The sequence below is a fragment of the Heterocephalus glaber genome, unplaced genomic scaffold, assembly GCF_053883595.1.
Source record: "Heterocephalus glaber isolate CG9 unplaced genomic scaffold, H.glaber_assembly_v1.0 deba00001472, whole genome shotgun sequence".
NCBI classification, from domain to species: Eukaryota; Metazoa; Chordata; class Mammalia; order Rodentia; family Bathyergidae; genus Heterocephalus; species Heterocephalus glaber.
In genome coordinates this window covers 78053935-78076513 of record NW_028258315.1, presented here as the reverse complement: position 1 = coordinate 78076513, position 22579 = coordinate 78053935, and the positions used below count along the sequence as shown (strand labels likewise).

Below are 22579 nucleotides of genomic sequence, written 5' to 3'. Positions count from 1 at the left end.
TAGGATTTCTAATTCTTATTGGGTTATTTTATTTTAGAATTATAGTTTTTTATCTCAATTTTTAAGTCTGTAACATTGCTTACAATGCTCTCTAATCTATTTAATCTTGGCAGTATCTGTAGTTCTGTGTACTGTCCCGTTCCTGATGGTATTTATATGGCCTGTTTTCTTCTAGGCTAGACCTGATAGGTTTGTCCATTTTAGTATCCTTCTAAAGAACCAATTTTAAAAAGCTTTGTTTCTTGCCTTTATTTTGTTTTTCTTATAAATATCTGTTCTTTTCTTTAATCTTCATTGTTTTCTGCTGTTCTTTCATACATTTAGCTTTTATTCTTCTTCATTCATTTAACAAGTAGATATTTGTCATAGTCTGTGTGCCAAACTCTAGTTCCAGATGTCAATCATAAAGTAGTTATTAAAACAAAAACAACAAAAAGGCAAGTTCTCCTGGAGTTGAAATGTGGCTGGAGTTAGTGATGACATGTGCTGTGGTGAAAAATAAACTAAAGGGAATAGGAAGGGACGGGAGAGAAGGTTAAAGGGAGGTGAGCTTAGCTCCCTCACAGTTGCTCCTATCTTTTCTAGCATTATTCCTTGATCCTCCCCATCCTAAGCCATTGGCTCTTTCACATCATACCTAGCTTATTCTCTCCCCTACTAGTAAGTTCTGACAACCACATAGCTTTCCTCATCACAAAGTAAACCCCCTTTCTCCCATATTTTGCTCTTGTCCCCACAAAATATAATCTGAAAACACTCAATACTAACCCTTCAACTCAAGTAAAAGTACTCTAATAAAATCAGACCCACATCAACCTTTCTTCTCACCTATCATTATTCCCCCCTTCAAACCTCCCTCTCAGTGTCTAACACTCCTCATTCAACCACCTCCCATTCTCCCCACCCCACCTCACCTACCTCATTGAAGAACAACCACAAATAAAAAAATGCCATAGAGTGCACAGAGAATAGACAAAGGGGGAAGTGTAACTACAAGGACTACCATATAAAAGTGTTGTAAGATTGAATCTGTGGATGCTGTTATAACCAGAACTACTTCTTTTGGCCATACATAAGGATAGAGTCAAAATCATTTAAATAACAGGAGGAGTAAATACTAGCACTGGACATACAAAGCTGAAAAAATCCACAGGAAGCACATCCAATTAAAAATCTCCATAGAAGTCAGAAATTTTCTTCACTTCTCTAGTCCCCAACCTGTAGTAACCCCCCCAAAAGGAGGGGTCCATATATAATTAAAATATATTTATAAATAAACAAATACAGATACACATAGGAGAATGGAGAAGCAAGAAAATAGAAGATCAGGTCGAGGATTTAGCTCAGTGGTTCTGCCACCTGCCTCACAAGAGCAAGGACCCGAGTTCGATCCCTGGTACAAAAAAAAAGAGAAGATCTCTGGCCACCCCCCAACTCTCCCAAGGCAGAACAAGGGGTCACAAAGGGAGGAGAAAACAAATACCAGGTAGCAGAAATCTGTGAAGACTTCATAGAAGGGATGAAGAAAAATAGATAAGTTCAAAGAGGAAATGAACCAAAAGTTCACAACAATTGCACTCAATATGCTCACAGTGAATATCAGGGAAATGAGAAAAAACCTGAATGAGCCAACAAAAACAGTTCAAAATTTGATGACAGATTCAACAAAGAATTGGAATCCTTGAATAGATGTCAAACAGAAATTACTGAAATAAAAAACTGTATAGCATTCACGAATTGCAGATATGACCAATGTGAAGACAGTGTCTGATATTGAGGACAAAATAGTGAATTACGATAAAGAACTCAAAAAAGCCAAAAAGAAAATAGGAGAACAAGAGACTATCCAGTAGCTACTAGATGACAACAAGAAAACCAATCTAAGGCTAATCAGAGTTAGAGAAAAACTAGAAGAGGGCCAGGGATTTAGCTCAGTGGTTCCACTGCCTGCCTCGCAAGTGCAAGGTCCTGAGTTCAATCCCCGGTACCAACCCCCCCCCCCAAAAAAAACCCCCCCAAAACTAGAAGATTACACAGATAGTTTCACTGACATGCTTACAGAAATCATGGAAGAAAATTTCTCAAATATAGGAAGAGTTTAAAATACAAGTAAGAGATGCTTATAGAATGCCAAACAATTATGATAAAAAAGAAGCTCACCAAGGCACATCCTTATTAAATTACCAGATATCCAGCAAACCCCAGAATTTTAAAAGCAGCCAGGGAAAAACTGAAAATCACATATAAAGGAAAACGAGTTAGACTCACAGCAGGCTTCTCAACACAAACCCTAAAGGCCGGAAGAGCTCGGAGTGAAAATTTTCAAACCCTAAAAGCAAATAACTTCCGACCCAGATTAACTTACCCGGCAAAGCTATCCTTTAAGATAAGTGGTGAAATAAGGTATTTTCATGAAAAAGACCAGCTCAGACGATATGAGTGCTAAGCCAGCTTTAGAGAAAATACTTAAGAATATTCTCAACAAAAGAAACAGGTTGAACACACCTAAAAATACAGAGGAAACTGGTGAGGTCAATGGATAAGAACAAAAAAACTTCAGGAAAAGAGAAACAAATGATACACCAAAAGCCAAAGAGGCAATGATAGTAAATAGCCAACACATCTCAGTATTAGCTCTCAACGATAATGACCTTTTCTTCAATTAAAAGAAACAGACTGACAGACTGGATCAAAAAACAGAATCCAACAATCTGTTACATTCAAGAAACTCATATAGGATTGCATAATAAATTTTCAATGAAACCATTGTTCACACCTCAACAAACTACACAATCTCATTAGTTTTACATGTAGAAACATTTAACCATGAAAATTATTTCTCTGTTGATTGCATTCCACTCTCAGATCCATCTGCAGGGCATCTCATCCTGTAGGGCACTTCCCAATTATTGTTCATGAAAAGCCTTTTACTCTGAATGGCTAGACATCATTGTGTATATTGATCTATGTGGTCACCTGTTATTGGAGCTGTTTAGTTCCCCACCCCTGAGGATGTAGGGCAATGCCTTGGACAGCTTGGGTAGATTCCTCTGTGGATGGGCCACTCTCAGCATCTCATTGGTAGAGAACATCAATGCTGTTACACATCTTACAATCACAGGGCACTGTCCAAGCAAGTATTTAACTGGACCTAGAGCCAATTGTGATGAGTTTCATAAACTCTCTTATAATGTCTTAAACATTGTATCTGTTTGTATTGTGAAGTAAATTTGCTGTGTTTACATTACCCTCAATAAAATTTGGACATCTACAAAAAACCCTCATATAATCAAAAATGATATTCATAGATGAAAAATTAAAGGATGGAAAGCATTTCATGCACCAGGACCCTCAAAACAAGCCGGGGTAGCAATTCTAATATCAGACATAGTAAACTTCAAGACTGCCTTAAAGAGACAAAGAAGGTCACTACATACTAGTTAAGGGAACAATTCAACAAGAAGAGATAGCATTGGTAAGCATATATGCACTGAATATTGGAGCACCTATCTGCATAAAATAAAAACTTTTAATTTTGAAATTAAAAGATCAAATAAACAACACAGTCATAGTAGGGGATTTTGACACCTCACTCTTGGTCAGATCAACTGAACAAAAAAACCAAAGCAATTTCAGAGGTGAACCACACCCTTGAACATATGGACTTAATGGTTATGTAGAGTATTCCACCCATCTATAGCAGAGTATATATTCTTTTCAGCAGCACATGGTACTTTTTCCAAAATAGATCACACGCTAGTCCAAAAAGCTTGCTTAAGTAAATATAAAAGAATAGAATTTACCCTATGCATACTATCAGACCACTGTACAATGAAAATAGAAATCAACAATTGAAGAAATTTCAGAAGAGGCAGAAGCTCCTGGAAAATTAACAACATCCTCCTAAACAAACAATGGGTCTCAGAAGAAATCAAAAAAGAAATTAAAAAATTTCTGGAAGTTAATGACAATGATGATACAATTGTTGAAATCTCTGGGACACTATGAAAGCAGTTCTAAGAGGAAAGTTCATTGCAGTCAATGCTCACATTAGGAAAACAGAGCAAACTCAAATATACAACCTTATGAGAAATCTTTTTTTTTTGTTAAATTCTTTTATTGATACATTTTAGGTATACAACACAATTACATTTCTCATTCGGAATTGTACCTTTACATAATGCATCTTGGTTCTTATTTTTGCCCCATTCCTAGCCCTCCCTTCACCCCCTCCACCTTTCCCTATTTACAAAGACTTTATTTCCATTTCTCATCATTTTTCCTTTCCCTTCTTTCCTTTCCCCTGCCCCTCCCACTGCCCCTACCCCTTTGGACCGTTTCTTCCTATTTTGCATTATTGATTATTCATTCTAATCATCGGTACATTTTAGGTATACAATATAATGACATTCATCATTGGAAATTTGCACCTTTACATAGTCTCTCTTGGTTCTTATTTTTCACCCTTGCCCAGCCCTCCCTTCAATCCCTCCATTCCTCCCTATTTACAAAGATTTTGTTCCTATTTTTCCATTTTCTCATATTAATCCCATTCCCTTCTATCCTTTCCCCTAGCCCTCCCACTTCCTTCCCCTTTGCCCCTTTTCTTCCTATTTCACATTACCTATTATACATTTAGTCCTTATTTACACTTTCAGTTTCTCACACCAGAGAAACTATTCGGTATTTATACATGTGTGCCCTATTTATTTCACTTAAGAGTATTGCCTCAATGTGCATCCACTTAGCTATAAATGTCTCTAATTTCTCATTTTTTATGGCTGAGTAGTACTCCATTTTATAAAAAAACCACATTTTCTTTATCCAGTCTCCAGTTGATGGGCATTTGGGCTGTTTCCAAGTTTTAGCTATCACAAACTGTGCTGCAATGAACATGGGTGCACATATATCACTGTGGTATGATTCTTTTAATTCTTTGGGGAAGATCCCCAGCAGTGGAATAGCAGGGTCAAATGGGACTTCCAGTCCTAGTTCTTTGAGTTATCTCCATACTGATTTCCACAGTGGTTGCACCAGTCTACACTCCCACCAGCAGTGGAGCAGGGTTCCTCCTTCCCCACAGCCCCGTCAGCATTTGTTACTGGTTGATTTCATGATAGCAGCCATTCTTTCTGGAGTGAGGTGGAATCCCAGCGTTGTTTTCATTTGCATCTCTCAAATGATCAGATATGTTGAACATTTTTTCATGTATTTCTTTGCTATTTCTACTTCTTTGTCTGAGAAATGTCTGTTCATTTCAGATGCCCATTTTCGGATTGGGTCTTTAAATTTGGGAGGTCTGATCTTTTTATGTTCTTTATAAATTCTAGATAGTAGACCTTTGTCTGAGGAAGAGCAGGTGAAGATTTTTTCCCACATTGTGGGTTGTCTCTTCACACTGCTGGTGGTTTCTCTTGCTGTGCAGAAGCTTTTCAATAAGAAGAGATCCCACTTGTTCATTGTTTGTGCTAGTTCATGGGCAACTGAAGTTTTGTTCATAAAATCTTTTCCTACTCTGATGTCTTCAAGAGTTCTACCTAACCTCTATTCCAACTGGTTCAGAGTTTCTATTTTAATATTTAGATCTTTAATCCATTTTGATTTTAGTTTAGTGCATGGTGAGAGATATAGGTCTAGTTTGAATCTTTGGCAAGTTGAAGCCCAGTTTTTCCAGCACCATTTATTAAAGAGGCTATATTTCCTCCAGTGAGGGTGTTTGGCTCCTTAATCGAAGATGAGATAGCTGAGTTTGTCTGGTGTTGTTTCTGCATCTTCTAATGTGTTCCACTGGTCCTCAGGCCTGTTTCTTTGCCAGTTCCATGCTGTTTTTATCACAGTAGCTTGGTAGTAGAGTTGCAAGTTGGGGATTGTGATACCCCCTGCCATGTCTCTGTTACCTAGAATTACTTTTGATATTCTGGGTCTCTTCTTGTTCCAAATGAAATTTTGGATTGCTTTCTCAAGGTCCATGAAGTATGCTGCTGGGATCTCAATTGGAATTGCATTAAATCTCTATAGCAGTTCTGGAAGTATGGCCATTTTCACTATATTAATCCTTCCTACCCAGGAGCAGGGGATGTCTGTCCATTTTCTGATATCATCTTCAATCTCTCTTTTCAGAGTGCCATAGTTTTCAGAGAAGAGGTCTTTGATTTCTTTCGTCAGGTTGATTCCTAGGTATTTCAGTTTTTTGGATGCTATTGTGAAAGGAATTATTTGCCCTATTTCTCTCTCAGTGAGTCTGTCATTCATGTAGAGGAAAGCTATTGATTTTTGTGTGTTGACCTTGTAACCAGCTACTTGACTGAATTTGGTTATTAAGTCTAGAAGACTTTTGGTGGAGTTCTTGGGGTCTTCTATATAGAGTATCATGTCATCTGCAAATAATGACAGTTTGACTTCTTCATTTCCTATCTTTATTCCTTTTATTTCTTTCTCTTGTCTAATTGCCGTGGCTAATGTTTCCAGAAATATATTGAACAAGAGTGGTGATAGTGGACATCCTTGTCTTGTTCCTGATTTTAGTGTGAAGGATTTCAGTTTTTGAGCATTTAGTATGATATTGGCTGTTGGTTTTTCATAGATGGCTTCTATCACTTTGAGGTAGAGACCATCTATTCCAATTTTTGTAGGGTTTTTATCATAAATGCATGTTGGATTTTGTCAAATGCTTTTTCTGCATCTATGGAGATAATCATATGGTTTTTGTCCTTGGCTCTATTGATATAGTGTATTGCATTGATTGATTTGCATATATTGGACCATCCTTGCATCCCTGGGATGAATCCCACTTGATCAGGGTGTATGATCTTCTTGATGATCTTCTGCATTCTGTTTGCCATTATCTTATTAAGGATTTTTGCATCTATGTTCATTAGTGAGATTGGCCTATAGTTCTCCTTTTCGGTTGGGTCTTTCTCTGCGTTGGGGACGAAGGTGATGGTTGCTTCCATGAATGAATTTGGGAGTATTGCTTCCCTTTCAATTTCATTGAAGAGTTTCAACAGTAGTGGCAGCAGTTCCTCTCTAAATGTCTTGTAGAATTCAGCAGTGAAGCCATCAGGGCCCTGGGCTTTTCTTAGTTGATAAGTTTTTAATTACATTTTCAATTTCATTGGTTGATATTGGGTTGTTCAGAATTTTTAGGTCTTCTCCGTTCAACTTTGGTAATTCCTATGTATCTAGGAATCTGTCCATTTCTTCTGTGTTGTCCATCTTATTGGCATATAGGTTCTGGAAATAGGTATTGCAGATCCTCTGGATTTCTGTTGGATCTGTTGTAATTTCACTCTTTTCATTCCTAATTGCATGGATTTGGGCCTTTTTTTTCCTTTTTCTGATAAGGTTGGCTAAGGGTTCGTCAATTTTTTTGATTCTTTTGAAGAACCAACTCTTGGCTTCATTGATTTTTTGTATCATTCTATTAGTCTCCATTGCATTGATTTCTCCTCTGATCTTTATAATTTCCTCCCTTGTATGAGCTCTGGGGTTGTCCTACTCTTCTTTTTCTAGAAACTTGAGGTTCAGCATCAGGTTATTTAATTTGGCTCCTTCTGTTTTCCTAATATGCATATTCACTGCTATGAATTTCCCTCGTAAGACTGCTTTCATTGTGTCCCATAGATTCTGATATGTTGTATTGACATTGTCATTTAATTGAAGGAACTGTCTGATTTCTTCTTTCATTTCCTCTGTGACCCATTGGTTATTCAGAAGTGTGTTGTTCAATTTCCATGTGTTTATGAAATTTTTCAAGTTTCTTTTGCTATGAATCTCCAATTTCATCGCACTGTGGTCTGATAATATACAGGGGATAACTTCAATTCCTTTGCACTTAGTTAAACATGTTCTATGTGTGAGTATGTGGTCTATTTTTGAGAATGACCCATGTGCAGCTGAGAAGAATGTGTATTCTGATTTTGTGGGGTGGAAGACTCTGTAAACATCTGTTAAGTTCATTTGTTCAAGAGTTTGATTGAGTTCTAGTATTTCATTCCTTATTTTTAGTCTAGTTGATCTATCTATTTGTGACAGTGGGGTGTTGAGGTCCCCCACTACAATTGTATTAGTGCATACATGACTTTTCATGTCCCTTAGTATTTGTTTTATGTAGTTGGATGTACTAGTGTTCAGTGCATAGATATTTATGATTGTCATCTCTTCCTCTTGGATTGTTCCCTTTACAAGGATGTAGTGTCCTTCTTTGTCTCTCTTAATCAGCTTTGGTTTGAAATCTACTTGATCTCCAAAGAGGATGGCTACTCCTGTTTTTTTTCGGGTTCTTGTTGCATGGAGTATTGTTTTCCACCCTTTAACTTTCAGTCTCTGAGTTTCCTTTTGAATTAAGTGTGTTTCTTGTATGCAGCATATTATTGGATTTTGCTTCTTGACCCATTCTGCCAGTCTATTTCTTTTGATTGGTGAATTGAGACCATTAACATTGATGGTTATAACTGAAACATATTGACTTGTCATTGCTATGACTTTTTCTTTTTGTTAGGTTCTCCCCCTTTCCATTTAATTTCTTGTCATGCCAGATGGGTTTATTCTGCTTTGCTTCCTGGGGTTGTGATCCTCAATGTCTGTTCCTAGGATATTGTGTAAAATTCTTTGGAGTGCTGGTTTGGTATTCACGAAGTTCCTAAGGTGCTCTTTGTCATGAAAGTATCTTATTTCTCCATCCATTTTGAAAGATAGTTTTGCAGGGTACATCATTCTGGGTTGGAGGCTGTTTTCTTTTAGGGCTTGGGATATGTCACTCCAAGCTCTTCTTGCCTTGATGGTTTGTGTTGAGAAGTCTGCTGTGATTCTGATGGCCTTTCCTTTGTATGTGATTTGTTTCTTTTCTCTGACTGCTTGGAGAACTTTGTTCTTCTGTTGTGTTTCTGGAATCTTGACAATTATATGCCTATGTGTAGATTTTTTTTGATCAAGGCTATTTGGAGTCCTATATGCCTCACTTATCTGTATGTCAAGTTCTTTTCCCCTGCTTAGGAAGTTCTCTGCCATTACTTCTGCGAAGAGTTTATTTATGTCATCTGCATTCTCTCCTGTTTCTTCATTGACTCCAATCAGTCTTATGTTATTCTTCTTTGCATCATCTAGCAGCTGCCGGATTGATTTTTCATGTTCACTTATAATTTTGAAGCAATTTTTCTTTTCCTGGTCATTAATTGCAATCTTATCTTCTAAATCTGAAATTCTGTCCTCACATTGGCTCATTCTGCTGTATAGACTTTCATTGGAGTTTTTCATATCCTGGAACTCTATTTGCATATGTTTTACAGATTCCATTTGTTTCCTATGTTGGGATTCCATCATGTTCCTGAGCTCCTCTCTGGATGTATTAATCATGTCTTGCACTAGGAGCACAAATTCTCCTGTTATCTGAGAAATTATTTCTGATTTCATTTTTTCCAGATCCCCTTTTGTTGCCAGTTCAGTGGGTCCAGGTGGTTGCTTATCAGAGTGTTCCATCTCATTTCCCTTTGGGGTTGCTGTAGGTGATGTGGAAGTCTGGTTTTGAGACTTATTTACGTGTTTTCTCATTTCGACTGGGGTTGCATTGCTGTTGGTGCCTGCATGGATTACCTTCTCTGAGCTGGGAGAGGTGGGACAGGGGCCGGGAGTGGCGGTAGCAATGGTTACCTAAAAGCCCTTTCCTGTGGGCTGGGAGCAGCGGGGGCCATGGTGGCCGGGATGCCTCTTCCTCTGGACCAGGAGCAGTGGGACAGCGGCTCAGAAGCCCCTACCTCTGGGCCAGGAGCGGCGGGAGTGATGGTGGCCCAGAAGCCCCTTCCTCCGGGCCAGGAGCAGCGGTACAGAAAGTGGCCCAAAAGCCCTTTCCTCTGGGCTGGGAGCAGCAGGAGGGATGGTGGCCGGGAAGCCCCTTCCTCTGGATCAGGAGCAGTGGGACGTCGGCTCAGAAGACCCTACCTCTGGGCCGGGAGTGGCGGGACTCAGTGTGGTGGTCCGGTGTCCTTTGCATCTTTGTATTGTGGAACCAGGCGGCTTTACAGAGGAGCGGGGGTGGCGGGGGGCTGTCCAGTGGATTGCTGCCGGGGCGCGGGCTGATTTGGAGTGTTCCGCTTGACTCGCGACCTCCGTAGGGGGTCTGCAGACCTGCCTGTCTGCAGCGGGCTGATTCGGTATTGAGAAATCTTAAGATATTTGAGAAACAACAACAAAACTGCCTCAAATTGAAATTAAGGAGAGAAATTTTAAAAATGAGAGGAGAAATCAATGAAATTGAGATAAAAAAGTAAAAAAAAATCAATGAATTTTTGAGCTGGTTCCTGAAAAAATAAATAAGATAGTTAAAAATAAAATAAAATAGATAAAATAAATAAAATAGCCAGACTTACTAAGATAAAGTGAAAAAAAACCACACATCAATGCAATTAGAAATAAAAAAGGTGAAATCACAACAGACACTGAAAATTTAGAAGTTAGTAACTACTTAAAAATTATATTTCAACAAATTAGCAAATTCTGAAGAAATGGACAGATTCCTAGACACATACAAACTACCAAAACTAACCCACGAAGACATAAATATGCTTAACCTAATAACAAACAATGACACTGACACAGGAATAAAGAACCTACCAACTGAAAAGAGCCCTTCCAAGGGTCCTTAGAAAGAAATTTTAGCTTGAAATTTACTGTGTTATGGATTCACTGCTGAATTCTACAAAACCTTTAAGGATGTTGTATCACCAATACCCTTCAAGCTCTTCAAAGAATTTGAAAGGGATGGAGTGCTCCAAAATTCATTTATGGGAGCCAGTATCACCCTGATCCCCAAACTGGGTAAAGACTCAACTGAAAAAGAAAACTACAGGCCAATCTCCTTAATGAACATAGAGGCAAAAATCCTCAAGATATTAGCAAATAGATTACAGCACATTATCAAAAAGATGATACATCATGATCAAATAGGTTTAATCCCAGAGATGCAAGGATGGTTCAACATATGTAAGTCAATCAATGTAATACAGCATGTAAACAGAAGTCCAAAAACATATGATCATATCAATAGATACAGAAAAGGCTTTTAACAAAATCCAGCATAACTTCATGATAAAAACCCTAAAGAAAACAGGTATAGCAGAACCATTCCTGAATATGATAAAAGCTATGTATGACAAGTCAATAGCCAACATCATACTAAATGGGGGAAAACTAAAACTATTTCTCCTAAAATAAGGAGCAGTACAGTGATGTCCACTGTAACCTCTTTATACAACACAGTACTTGAAACAGCCAGAGCAATGAAGTGAGAGAAAGAAATAAGGGATACGTATAGCAAAGGAAGAACTCAAGTTATCATTATTTGTAGATGACATGGTACTCTATGTAAAAAACCCAAAGAACTCCACCAAAAACTCTTAAAATTAATAACAAAATTCAGCAGTGTACAAGATCATGCACAAAAATCATTAGCATTTTGTACGCCAACAATGAATGGGTGAGAAGGAAATTATAAAAATAATACCATTCACAGTAGCTTCAAGAATTAACCTAGGAGGGGCTGGGGATTTAGCTCAGTGGTTCTGGTGCCTGCCTCTCAAGCACAAGGACCCGAGTTCAATCCCCGGTACCAAAAAAATAAAAAAGAAGAATTAACCTAGGAATTAACCTAACTAAGGAAGTGAAATATGTCTACAAAGAAAACTATAGTACTCTGAAAAAGGAGATTAAAGAGGATATCAGAAAATGCAAAGATGTCCCCTGCTCCTGGATAGGGAGAATCAGTATTGTCAAAATGGCTATACTCCTCAAAACTTTGCAGATTCAAAGCAGTCCCAATCAAAATACCAACAGCATGCTTTACAGATCTAGAAAAAATAACCCTCAATATTCATATAGAACCAGAAGAGACCTAGAATAGCAAAAGAAATTTTGGGCAACAAGAGCATTGCTTGAGGCATAGCAATACCTAACTGCAACCAAGGGTTCAAAGCAATAGTGATAAAACTGGCATGGTACTAGAACAAAAAGAGATACATGGATTAATAGAACAAAATTGAGGATACAGAAACTTCCCAGATACATTCAACTATTAAGGGACCAGAAGCATATGTTGGAGGAAAGACAGCCTATTCAACAAGTGGTGCTGGGAAAACTGGTTATCTGTGTGCAGAAGATTGAAACTGGACCCTTGTCTCTCACCATGTACTAAAAATCAAAATGGATCAATGATCTAAACATTAAAACAAATAGTAAACCTATTTTAAAATATTTTTTGAAGATAAAATAGGTAAAACACTTGAAGAAATAGGTGTAGGAAAAGATTTTTTAAATAGAATCTCAATTGCACAAGAAATAACAGGAAGAATCAACAAATGGGATTATGTCAGACCAAAAAGCTCCGTATAGCAAAAGAATCAGTAGAGTGAAGAGACAAACTATAGAGTTGGAAAAAAGTTTTGCCAGATACTCAGAAGAAGAGTAATAGATGATACAAAGAACTCAAAAAAATCAAACCACTTAAAATTAATGACCCAGGCAAGAAATGGGCAAGAAAGTGAACAGACACTACACAGACAAGAAATACAAATGGCTGAGCCAGGAATTTAGCTCATTGGTGTTGCCGCCTGCCCCATAAGCACAAAGTCCCGAGTTCGATCCCTGGTACCAAAAAAAAGAAAAGAAAAGAAATACAAATGGTCAACAAATATATGAAAAATGCTCAACATCTCTGGCCCTTGGAGAAATGCAAATTAAAACAATGCTAAGATTCCACTTTACTCCAGAAAACATGGCAATCATTAAGAAATTAAACAATGACAAATGCTAGAGGGCTGAGGTGAAAAAGGAGCTGTCCTTCATTGTTGGTAGGAATGTAAACTAGTACTACCATTATAAAAAATCAGTATGGTGATTTCTCAAAGAACTGAAATTAGGAATTTCATATGACCCAGCAAGCCCCCTGCTAGATATCTTCCCCAGAGGGCCTAAGACATCATACTACAGCAATACATACATACCAATGTTTATAACAGCACAATTTATAATAGGTGAATCCTGGAAACAGCCTGTATACTCGTCAGTAAGTGATTAAATAAATAAAATGTGGTTTATATTTAATGGAATACTATTCTGCTATAAAGAATGAAAAATTTGAGGCCTTTGTAAGAAAAGTGGATACACCTGGAAAATACAATGGTGAATGAAATAAACCAGACCTGCAAGCTTAAATGCCATATGGTATCTCTCATTTGAGTGAGGCAAAGTACAAAGAGAATAATAAGGGATGGATGGAAGGGAAAAAGGAGAGGGATCTTTTACATAGTGATTCAAGGGAAAAAGCACAAGAGGTGAAGAGGAGGGGAAAGGGAAATAAGAATAAAGAGATGCTATTTACAGGAACTTAATAACCCCAATTAATGTAAACATTGTGTACTATAACGTGAGCTAAGATTAACAATATCAGCAAGAATGAAAAATGGGATAGGGGAATTGGAGGAGAAGGGAGAAAAGTGTAGGGAAAGAAAAGGAGATTTAAAAAAAGCTATGGTATGTACATGTAACTACTACCCAAGTTGATTGTAAGCTGTATGAACTGCAAACGTACTAGTAAAAAAAAATGTATAAAACAAAGAATCAACAAATGAGCTCTAGCAAGTGAAAAAGCTTTACAGAAAAGGTAAAAACCAACAGCGTGAAGATACAACCTACAGAATGCAAAAAAAAAAAAAATTTTTTTGCCAGCTACTCCTTGGGTTGAGAGCTAATATCTAGATATATAAAGAGCCAAAAAATGTGGACTTTCCAAAATAAAAGACCTAATCAAAAATGGGCAACTGAAATGAATAGATACTTCTCAGAAGAAGTCCAAATGGCCAATATATATAAGAAAAAATGTTAAACATCTCTGGGCACTAGAGAAATACAAATTAGAGTAGCACTGGGGTTGTAACTCCAGAAAGAATGGTTGTCATCAAGAAATCAAATAATAACATGCTGTCAAGGTTACAGGGACAATGCAACACTTCTACATTGTTTTGTGGGGATGTAAACTACTATGACCACTAAGGAAATCAGTGTAGAGATTTTTTTAAAAACTAAAACTAGAAATTTCATTTGATCCAGCTATTCCCCTTCTAGATATCTTCCTAAAAGAATTAAAGACATCACATTACAGTGTTACATACATACTCATTTTTATAGCAGCATGACAAATAATAGCTAAATCCTGGAAGGGGCCTATATACCTCTCCACAAATGAATTAATAAAGAAAATGTGGTATTTATATTCAGTGGAGTACTGCTCTGACATAAGGATAACTTTGAGTAATTTGTAGGAAAATGGATGCACCTTGAGACTATAATGTTAAATACAGAAGCTTAAATATCACATGGTTTCTCTCATATGAGAATAATAAAAGTATATTGTTTATACTTTTTAACTCAAAGTATAAATAAAGAGCAAATAAAATACGGACAATAGAAACAGGGAGACCTTTAGCAGAGGGAAAGCGGATCTAGAGAAGGAGACGTGGAAGGAAGGGAATTAAAAAGGACTACGGTGTGTTATATGCATGTACCAACTCTCCAGCATGAATGTAATCATCATGTACTGCAAATATGTACTAATAAGGATAAAAACACTATAAAACAAAAAACTTTTAAACATTTATTTTTGAAGGTTATCTTTCTTGTTAGTGATGTTGACTTGATGTTATGGTCACAGGTTGAGGATTGTATGTATGTTGCCAAATCCCTTGAAAAATTTTATTTTTTCAAAGAAATATTTTTAACTATTATATAAAGGAACAAAAATATACATATGAATAATCCTGTGACATTTGAGGACAGCTTTTGGTTCAGCATCTGATCAATTTTCATAAATGTTTAGTATGTGCTTGAAAAGAATGTGTTTTTAATTTGCTGTTTCATGTGCCTTGTATGCCCACAGTTTTTAGTTAATTATTCTCTTCAAATCTTGTATAATTCTTTCATGATTTGCTTTGGTTCACTTGATTCTTAAATTAGAGTATTTTATTTCTTGTTCTTCTAATACGTTTGTTAGTTTCTCTTGGGTTTATTTTTTGTCTTGTGTGACACATTTTCAGATGTTAGATGTTTTATGTTATGAGAATATCTTGTTAGGATCCTACAATAGAAAACTCTTTTACCTGTTTGATGAAATGAGTATTTTGTAATTCGATAATGATCTTTATCTCTAGTAATGCTTTTGGCTTTTTTATATATATTTTCTTTTTTGTTGTGGTACTTGAGATTGAACCAAGCACCTTTGCACTGAGGTGCATTCCTAGCCTGCCTGCCTGCTTTCCTTCTTTCCTTCCTTCCTTTATTTATTGGTACTGGGAATTGAACTCAGGGCCTTCACACTGAGCTACATTCCCATCCCTGATTGTACCTTTTATTTTGAGAAGGTCTTGTTAAATTGCTGTGTGCAAATCTCTTGCCTCAGCCTCCCAAAGTGCTGGGATTACAGGCATGCACCACAGTGACTGGCTGTAGATCATAGGGTGCTACATTACTACAGGTACACTGGCGTACTTTTGGTGTGCTGAATAACTCTATTTGCACCTCCCGATTCTCTCTCTGCTCTGTCCCTTCCAGGTCAGGAGGTTGGTAGCTGTACAAGGCTCATCCAGTCTCCTTCATCCTATCATTCCAGGTGGAGGTAGCCACTGAGGGCCACTAGCAGGAGCATGTAACAGGAGAGAAGAGAAGTTGGATGGTTGATTCCTCTGGGTCTCTCTGTGGTTCTGTGGATTAGCAGTGGCTCCATCCCAGCTTCCAGCAATTTCCTGCTTCCAGTAAGGGCTCCTGCCCCGCTCTTTTAGGCTCAAGGGTAGTAACCCAGATGCTACGGCTTCCTGCTGGTGCAAGTCCCTGGGTGTCCTCACCCCTGGTCAGATCTGCACACCTACTGCACCTGTCTTTACTTAGCTCTTTGAGAATACTTCTTCCTATTTTCTTCAAGGACCCTGGTCCATATTCATTCTTCCACTTTCACTTTTCTGTGTCTTTACGTTTTAGGTGTATTTGTTTTAAATAACACATTGCTGAATGTTTCAAAATTCAATTTGACGGTCTTTATTATTAAGTTCAAGCCTTTAGTTACATTTACTGTAAATATCCGTATTAGTAAAGTGGGTCAAATTAGCAGCCTTATGTTTTATGTCTATTATTTTGGTGGTTTTCATTTATATTTTAATGTCTAATTAAGCTAATGTTTATAAATATGTTTGCCTTCCTAAAAATACATTGACAATGGAATTATTCTTGCTACTTAATATTAATAATTGATACATAATAATTATATATATTTATAGGGTATGGTATGGTGGCTTAATAGATGTATTTCATGTGTCATGATCATATTAGAGTAATTGTTATATTCATTACCTAAAACATCTGGTCCTCGTGTGGGACCTTTCTGCTCACTATTTCGAAATGCTCAGTTAATTGTTGTTGACCTTAGTCACCCTACTGTGCTCTAGAATACTAGACACCATTCTTCCTATTGAGCTGCACCCCTGTACCCAGAATCACCCTCTCTCCATTGCCCCTCTCCCACCACCTTCCCAGGCTCTGGTAACCTTGAGTCCACTCTCTACTTATATGGGATCAACTTTTTAGCTTCCACATATAAGTGAGCACATGCACTATTTGTCTTCCTGTGCCTGACTTACTTTACTCAACATAACGTTCTCAGTTCATCCACGTTTGCTGCAAATGTCAGGATTTCATTATTTTTATGGCTGAGTATCATTCCATTGTGCATTTATGCCTCACTTTCTTTATCCATTCATTGAACACATAGGTGGATTCCATATCTTGGCTATTGTGGATAGTGCTGCAGTAATCATGCAAAGTATAGATGTCTCTTCAATATGCTGATTGCATTTCCTGTGGATATATGCCCAGTAGTGGGAATGCTGGATCAGATGGTAGTTCTATTTTTACTTTTAAAGGAATTGTCATACTGTTTTCCATAATGGCTGTACCCATTATCTTCCTACCAACAGAGTATGAGAGTTCTCTTTTCTCCCTACCATCATCAGCATTTATTATTATTATTGTTATTTTATTTATAAAGAGTTCAGGTTTTAGAGCAATTTTAAGTTCACAACAATTTTGAGAAGGTAAAGAGATTTTCTATTTTTTTTTTCTTTTTTGGTACCAGGGATTGAACTCAGTACCTTGCACTTGCCAGGCAGGCACGGTGCCACTGAACTACATCCTCAGCCTTTGTTATTTTTTATAATCACCATTATAACTGGGTTGAGATATTTCATTGTGGTTTTGATTTGTATTTCCATGATAATAATGATGTTAAGCAATTTTTTCATAAGCTTGTTGGCCATTAATATATCTTGAGAAATGTCTACTCAAATCACTTGCATGTTTAAAAATTGTTATTTATATGATTTAGTTCCTATTTTCTCATTTTATGTTAGTCTTTTTAAGTATTTAGTTCTATCCTGCTGTCTGTCCAATATCATATAGTATTATTATTGTTTTATATGGTCAGTGTTTATTTATATTTCCCCAGATATTTCCCAGTATTTTTGACTTCTATCTTTATCGAATCTCAGATCTTTCTTCAGGGAGATTTTTCCTTAAGCTTGAAGTACATCTTTTAAAAGTTTTTCGAAGGTCTCTTGGTGGTAAACTCATTCAGCTTTTGTGAAGTTGAAATTGACTTTAATTCTTTTTTATTCTTGAAAGAAAGGTCTTTGGACACAAATGACGTAAAATGACAGTTGTTTTCTTTCTACATGTTAAAGATATTGTTGCACTATTTTTTGGCTTTCATTTTTGCTTTTGTGAATATAACTATCATTGCCATTTCTTTGTACATGATTTTTATATTGTTTATTTAAAATTTTTTTTTGAGACAGGGTCTCACTATGTAGTCTAGGCTGGCCTTGAACTTGCAGTATCTTCCTGCCTCAGTCTCCAGAGTTCTGGGATTACAGGCATGTGCCATGCCCAGCTGCTCCCTTTTTATTATTTTCTCTTTTTCTTCATTGTTCTGAAGTGTCATTGATTGTTTTGAGACTCTTAAAAAGAAAAACCTTGATGCTTGAATTACTATTTTTGACAATTCTAGAAAGTTCTCTCCCATGGTTTCCTGCAATGGCACTTCCTTTCCATACTATCATTTCTTCCTGGATCTCTAACTGGACAGAAACTAGATGTTCTATATTCTTTATGCCTTTAAACCACTGTTTTATATATATTTTTCTTTATCTCTCTGGGATGTACTTTGGCTTATATTTTCAAAGTTGTTTTATTTCCTTAAATGCATAAAATATTTTTGTTTTTCATTTTGTATATTATAATTTCAGTATGGGAAGTCTTTGTGGGCTTGGTTTTATAGTCTGGAGTTTCTCCTGGCTCTTGTTCATGATCCACCATTTCTGTGTATTTTTTTTCTCATCAATGGTATTTATTATTCATGTGAACAGCTTTACAAAAATGTGATCATTCAATTTGCTTAGCACATACACATTTACAGCTAATTTTGAACAGTACAGTGTTACATATTTTAAGTGACTTGTGTTCCATGGAGAATGATACTCCTTTAAAAAACATGGGGTATCTGGAAAATTAATGAACAGAAAAGACTTTTTATATTATTGGAATTCTAGCAACCTCTGCTTACTAAAACTCTGCTGATTTTGTTTTATATCTAGTCTTTTGTTGTTATGTAATCATGACTGTTGATATAAGGAAATTCCCTAAGATGATCAAAAGTAATCAGCTAACAGGAAGTACTGTTCTTCCCCGGTTTCTCACTAGCCTACCTACCATAGAGGCCAACAACTCATCAAAAAGGTAAACTGACTTTTTTCTTACATTTTAAGTGAATGTGGCACAAACAGATTTGTCTTTTTTCTTTTTAGTTTTTTGAGACAAGGTCTTGCTATGTAGTTCAGGATGGCCTTGATCTCACTGTGGAGCCCAGACTGGCCTCGAACTCACAGCAATCCTCCTGCCTCAGCCTCCCAGGTGCTGGGATTACAAGCGTGTGCCACCATGCCTGGAAGTTTTTTCATAGCTTTTTTATACTTTGTTGTACAAAGGGAATATTTCTGCATGGCTGATTATGACATGGTAGACATTTCACTTTTATAACAAGTAATACAAGAACTAATATTTTGAAAATGAAATGCTGGGTTTCTGTGTATTTTGTGCTTTTATACTATGAGTTGTTTATTTTCTGGGGAATTTTATTTTGAGAACTTTTTGAGGTTGATGATGGGTTGATGATGTTATTGCAGTGAGGATTTGTGTTGTGTATTTTCTTTTGTCGTTTGTCTTGGCGTATTGCTAACCTAGGTCTAGCTTTAGCATTGATTCTATACTTGAGGTGTGTGTGTGTGTGTGTGTGTGTGTGTTTGTGTGTGTGTTTACCACATAATTAGCATAAATTTGGACCACAAACCTATGTAAGAGCTGGTCTGTGGTAGTGAATTTAAATATTAAAATAATAACAAATTTCCCTTCAGGCAGTGCAAGGATGAACAGGCAAATGTCTTTCATTATCTTTCTCAGTTTCTTTCCCATTCACCCTTTGATAGACAGGTATGATTAGAGACCTTACCGTAGCTGTTCCTGGAGTTTTCTTCTCTCACCTGCCACCCTATGGCCTTGAACATCAAGACTCCCTGTCTAGTCTACTGCCTCAATTCAAAAGTTCATCAAACTTTTCTGTTTGTTTCAGTGCCATAATACATTTTGCTCATGTCCATCCCTCCAATACCCTCCCTTGCACTCCATCCTCATTCCCCTTATTTCCTTCTTCTTGTCTCCCTTCTACTTTCGTGACATCTTTTTAAGATTCCATGTATTTGGGAGAACATGATTTTTGTCTTTCTGAGTCGATTCATTTTGCTTGATATGATGGTCTCCAGATCTATTCATTTTCCTGTGAATGACAAAATTTCATCCTTCTTTGTGTCTGACTAATACTCCACTGTGTATATATGCCACATTTTCTTTATCCATTCATCTGTTAATGGCACCTAGGCTTGTTCTGTATCTTAGTTGTCATGAATTATGCTGCAATAAAAATGGGTGTGTAAGTAGCTGTATGGTATCCTGACTTTATTTCCTTTTGGTATATACTGAGGAGTGGTATAGCTGGATCAAATAGTAGCTTTATTTTTAGTGTTTTGAGGAAGCTCCAAACTGATTTCCATCGTGGCTGTACTAATTTACATTCCCACCATCAGTATTCATCAACGTTTTCTGTTTTACTTTGTTTCTTAATCTCCATGCCTTTCTCCTTCACTCTCATTTTTACATTTCTATCAGAATGGTCTCTATGAAAATGGATTATATGATGAACATATAGTTACAGAGAGGAGATGATTGGCATGCAAGGAGCTTCACCACCTGTCTGTAGATTGCAATTGGAATCTCACCTCACTGCAATGTTTCTATCGCTTCCTTCAGCCTGTGCAGTCTACCCAGAAGACACATTAGTTTGTTCCTCATTGTCTGAACATTTCAAACATATTGATGTCTTCTTGGCTTTGCATGTGCTGTGGTCCCATCTGGGTCACCTCTGAACGTTATGGCGGGGCATAGGTGAGGCAGGTAAGGCTTCTGGGATTTGGAATTTAAGGAGGCCCTTATGCTTAGCTTACAAATTCTGTGTAACAAACTGCCTAATGCAGTGCTTAAAACCAAGCTCATGCTACTTGGTTACTTTCCTAAGAGGAGAATGTAACTTGTACTCAATACTATCTTCCAGGGGACCTGGAAACATGACTGTTCACCACTGTGTGTTGAGTGTACAGAACAATACCTAGCTTATATAGCAGGTGCTCAATAAACATTTTCAGAATGAATGAATGGATTCTGAGTTTCTAGGATGCAATGCATAAGTTGTATTCTCCTGCTTCCTGCCATCTTGTAATTCTTTCATGTTAGAACCTTAAAAATTGTTGGTTAAGTGGAGGGCCGGGATAGGATGAAACAGTTTCTGGGTGACCTTTCCTCCTAGTTCCCACAAGTTGCCTGTTTGTGTAAAGCTTTTCCTTGAGGTTTTCTGGCAGGGCATAGGTGCAGTTGGGATGAGACTATGAAAGCAGGCTTGCTATCAAACTGCCAGGAAGTTGGTCTCTCTCTCTCTCTCTCTCTCTCTCTGTTTCTTTCTTCCTCTGTCCCTGTCTCTGTTTTTCTGTCTTTTAGGGCCGGAGTTTGAACCTAGGGTGTTGTGTGTACCAGGCAAGCACTTTCACCGAACACCCTCTCCCATTCACGAGTTCCTCTGCCAGACACTGATTCTATTTCTTTTCCCTGAGGTAAAATTGAGACATTTAAATTTTTACAAAATGCCTAGGTGACTCAGGTAATCATTCAAATTTGGGGACCAAGACACCAGGCACTGATGATCTAATTTTATTTTTCTAGGTATTTACATGAATTTCTAAAAGAACAGTGATTTCCATGAAGATTTGCAGATTCTGAATGTTTCAGAGATACTTTCAAAGAGGCCACAATGCATTCTGAGAGTTTGGAGTAGGAGGAAAAGTCATAGCCACAAGCGTATTTGTGTGGTTCAAGTCAAATCTTTATTTTCCATTTTCTGGAAAATGTGAAAGTCATCTCAGAGAATACTGTCCCAGATGGATGGACTAGACAGTGTTGACCCGTAAAGAAAGCGAAAAGGAGGGGAAAAGTTGCACTTAAAATAATCCTTGTCACCACAGAGAAGTCACTTCCTTACCAGAGAGTGAATTCCATAAATAACTGAGATAGCTGATGGACCAAAGAGCTGAAGGAAAACATACACATTCAGCAGTGCCTCAAGCTGCTCCTCAATCCTCAGGGACGCTTCCATCTGAGAAGTACATCGTAGGCATTTGGAAATAATGGCTGTCACGGAGACATTATGTTCAAAGACATTAAAAATAATTCACTTCCTTAGAAATAAACATCTAACCTAAGCCATTAGGAATTCTCAGTGAGAGACAGAAATAGCTTCTGTTGTCCCCATGGCTCTTTAATTTCTATTTCTACCATTTCATTATTCATCGTTTCTACGCAGTTCACTTTGTCTATTTATTTAAAATGTGACTCCAGACAGCAGGCAGCAGTCCCAGTGTTCTTGCCTTGCATAGCCCTTTCCGTCCTGAGAAACAGAAATTATATAACTTGTTTTCAATTGTGCAGACTCTGGAGGATTCACATGTTCGGGTTGGTGAGCTTCCAGGAAATAATTTTAAACTGTTTATCTGAAGTTTATCCAGACTTTCTTGATCTAGAAGTTAGACAGGAAACCTAGCAGAAAAAGGAGAGAAACCAGGCTCTGAGGAGAAGGAACTCTGCATGCAGATCTGCTTAGCCAGGGTAGTTCAGAGCTGGGGCATTTCTGAGCAAGTCACACCTTGGAAGCCAGAGCCTGATTCTAGCTCTTGTGTGATTGATATTAATGTTTGCCAGCACTTATTGATTGCTTATGCTGTTTTTGCCGCTACTGTTCAACAAGCTATACCAGCATGTCACAGGAGAAGCCATTTTCTTTGCTCATGAGTTTGAGGACCAGGAATCTAGGAAGGGCTAGACTCAATAGTTCTTG

General features: G+C 37.4%; 1 long non-coding RNA gene across 1 annotated transcript in view; it reads left to right on the top strand.

Annotated features, from left to right (window-relative positions):
- LOC110344484 (uncharacterized) overlaps positions 1-22579 on the top strand; it is a 181517-nt gene that overhangs the window by 71004 nt on the left and 87934 nt on the right. The gene's annotated exons all lie outside the window — the stretch shown is intronic.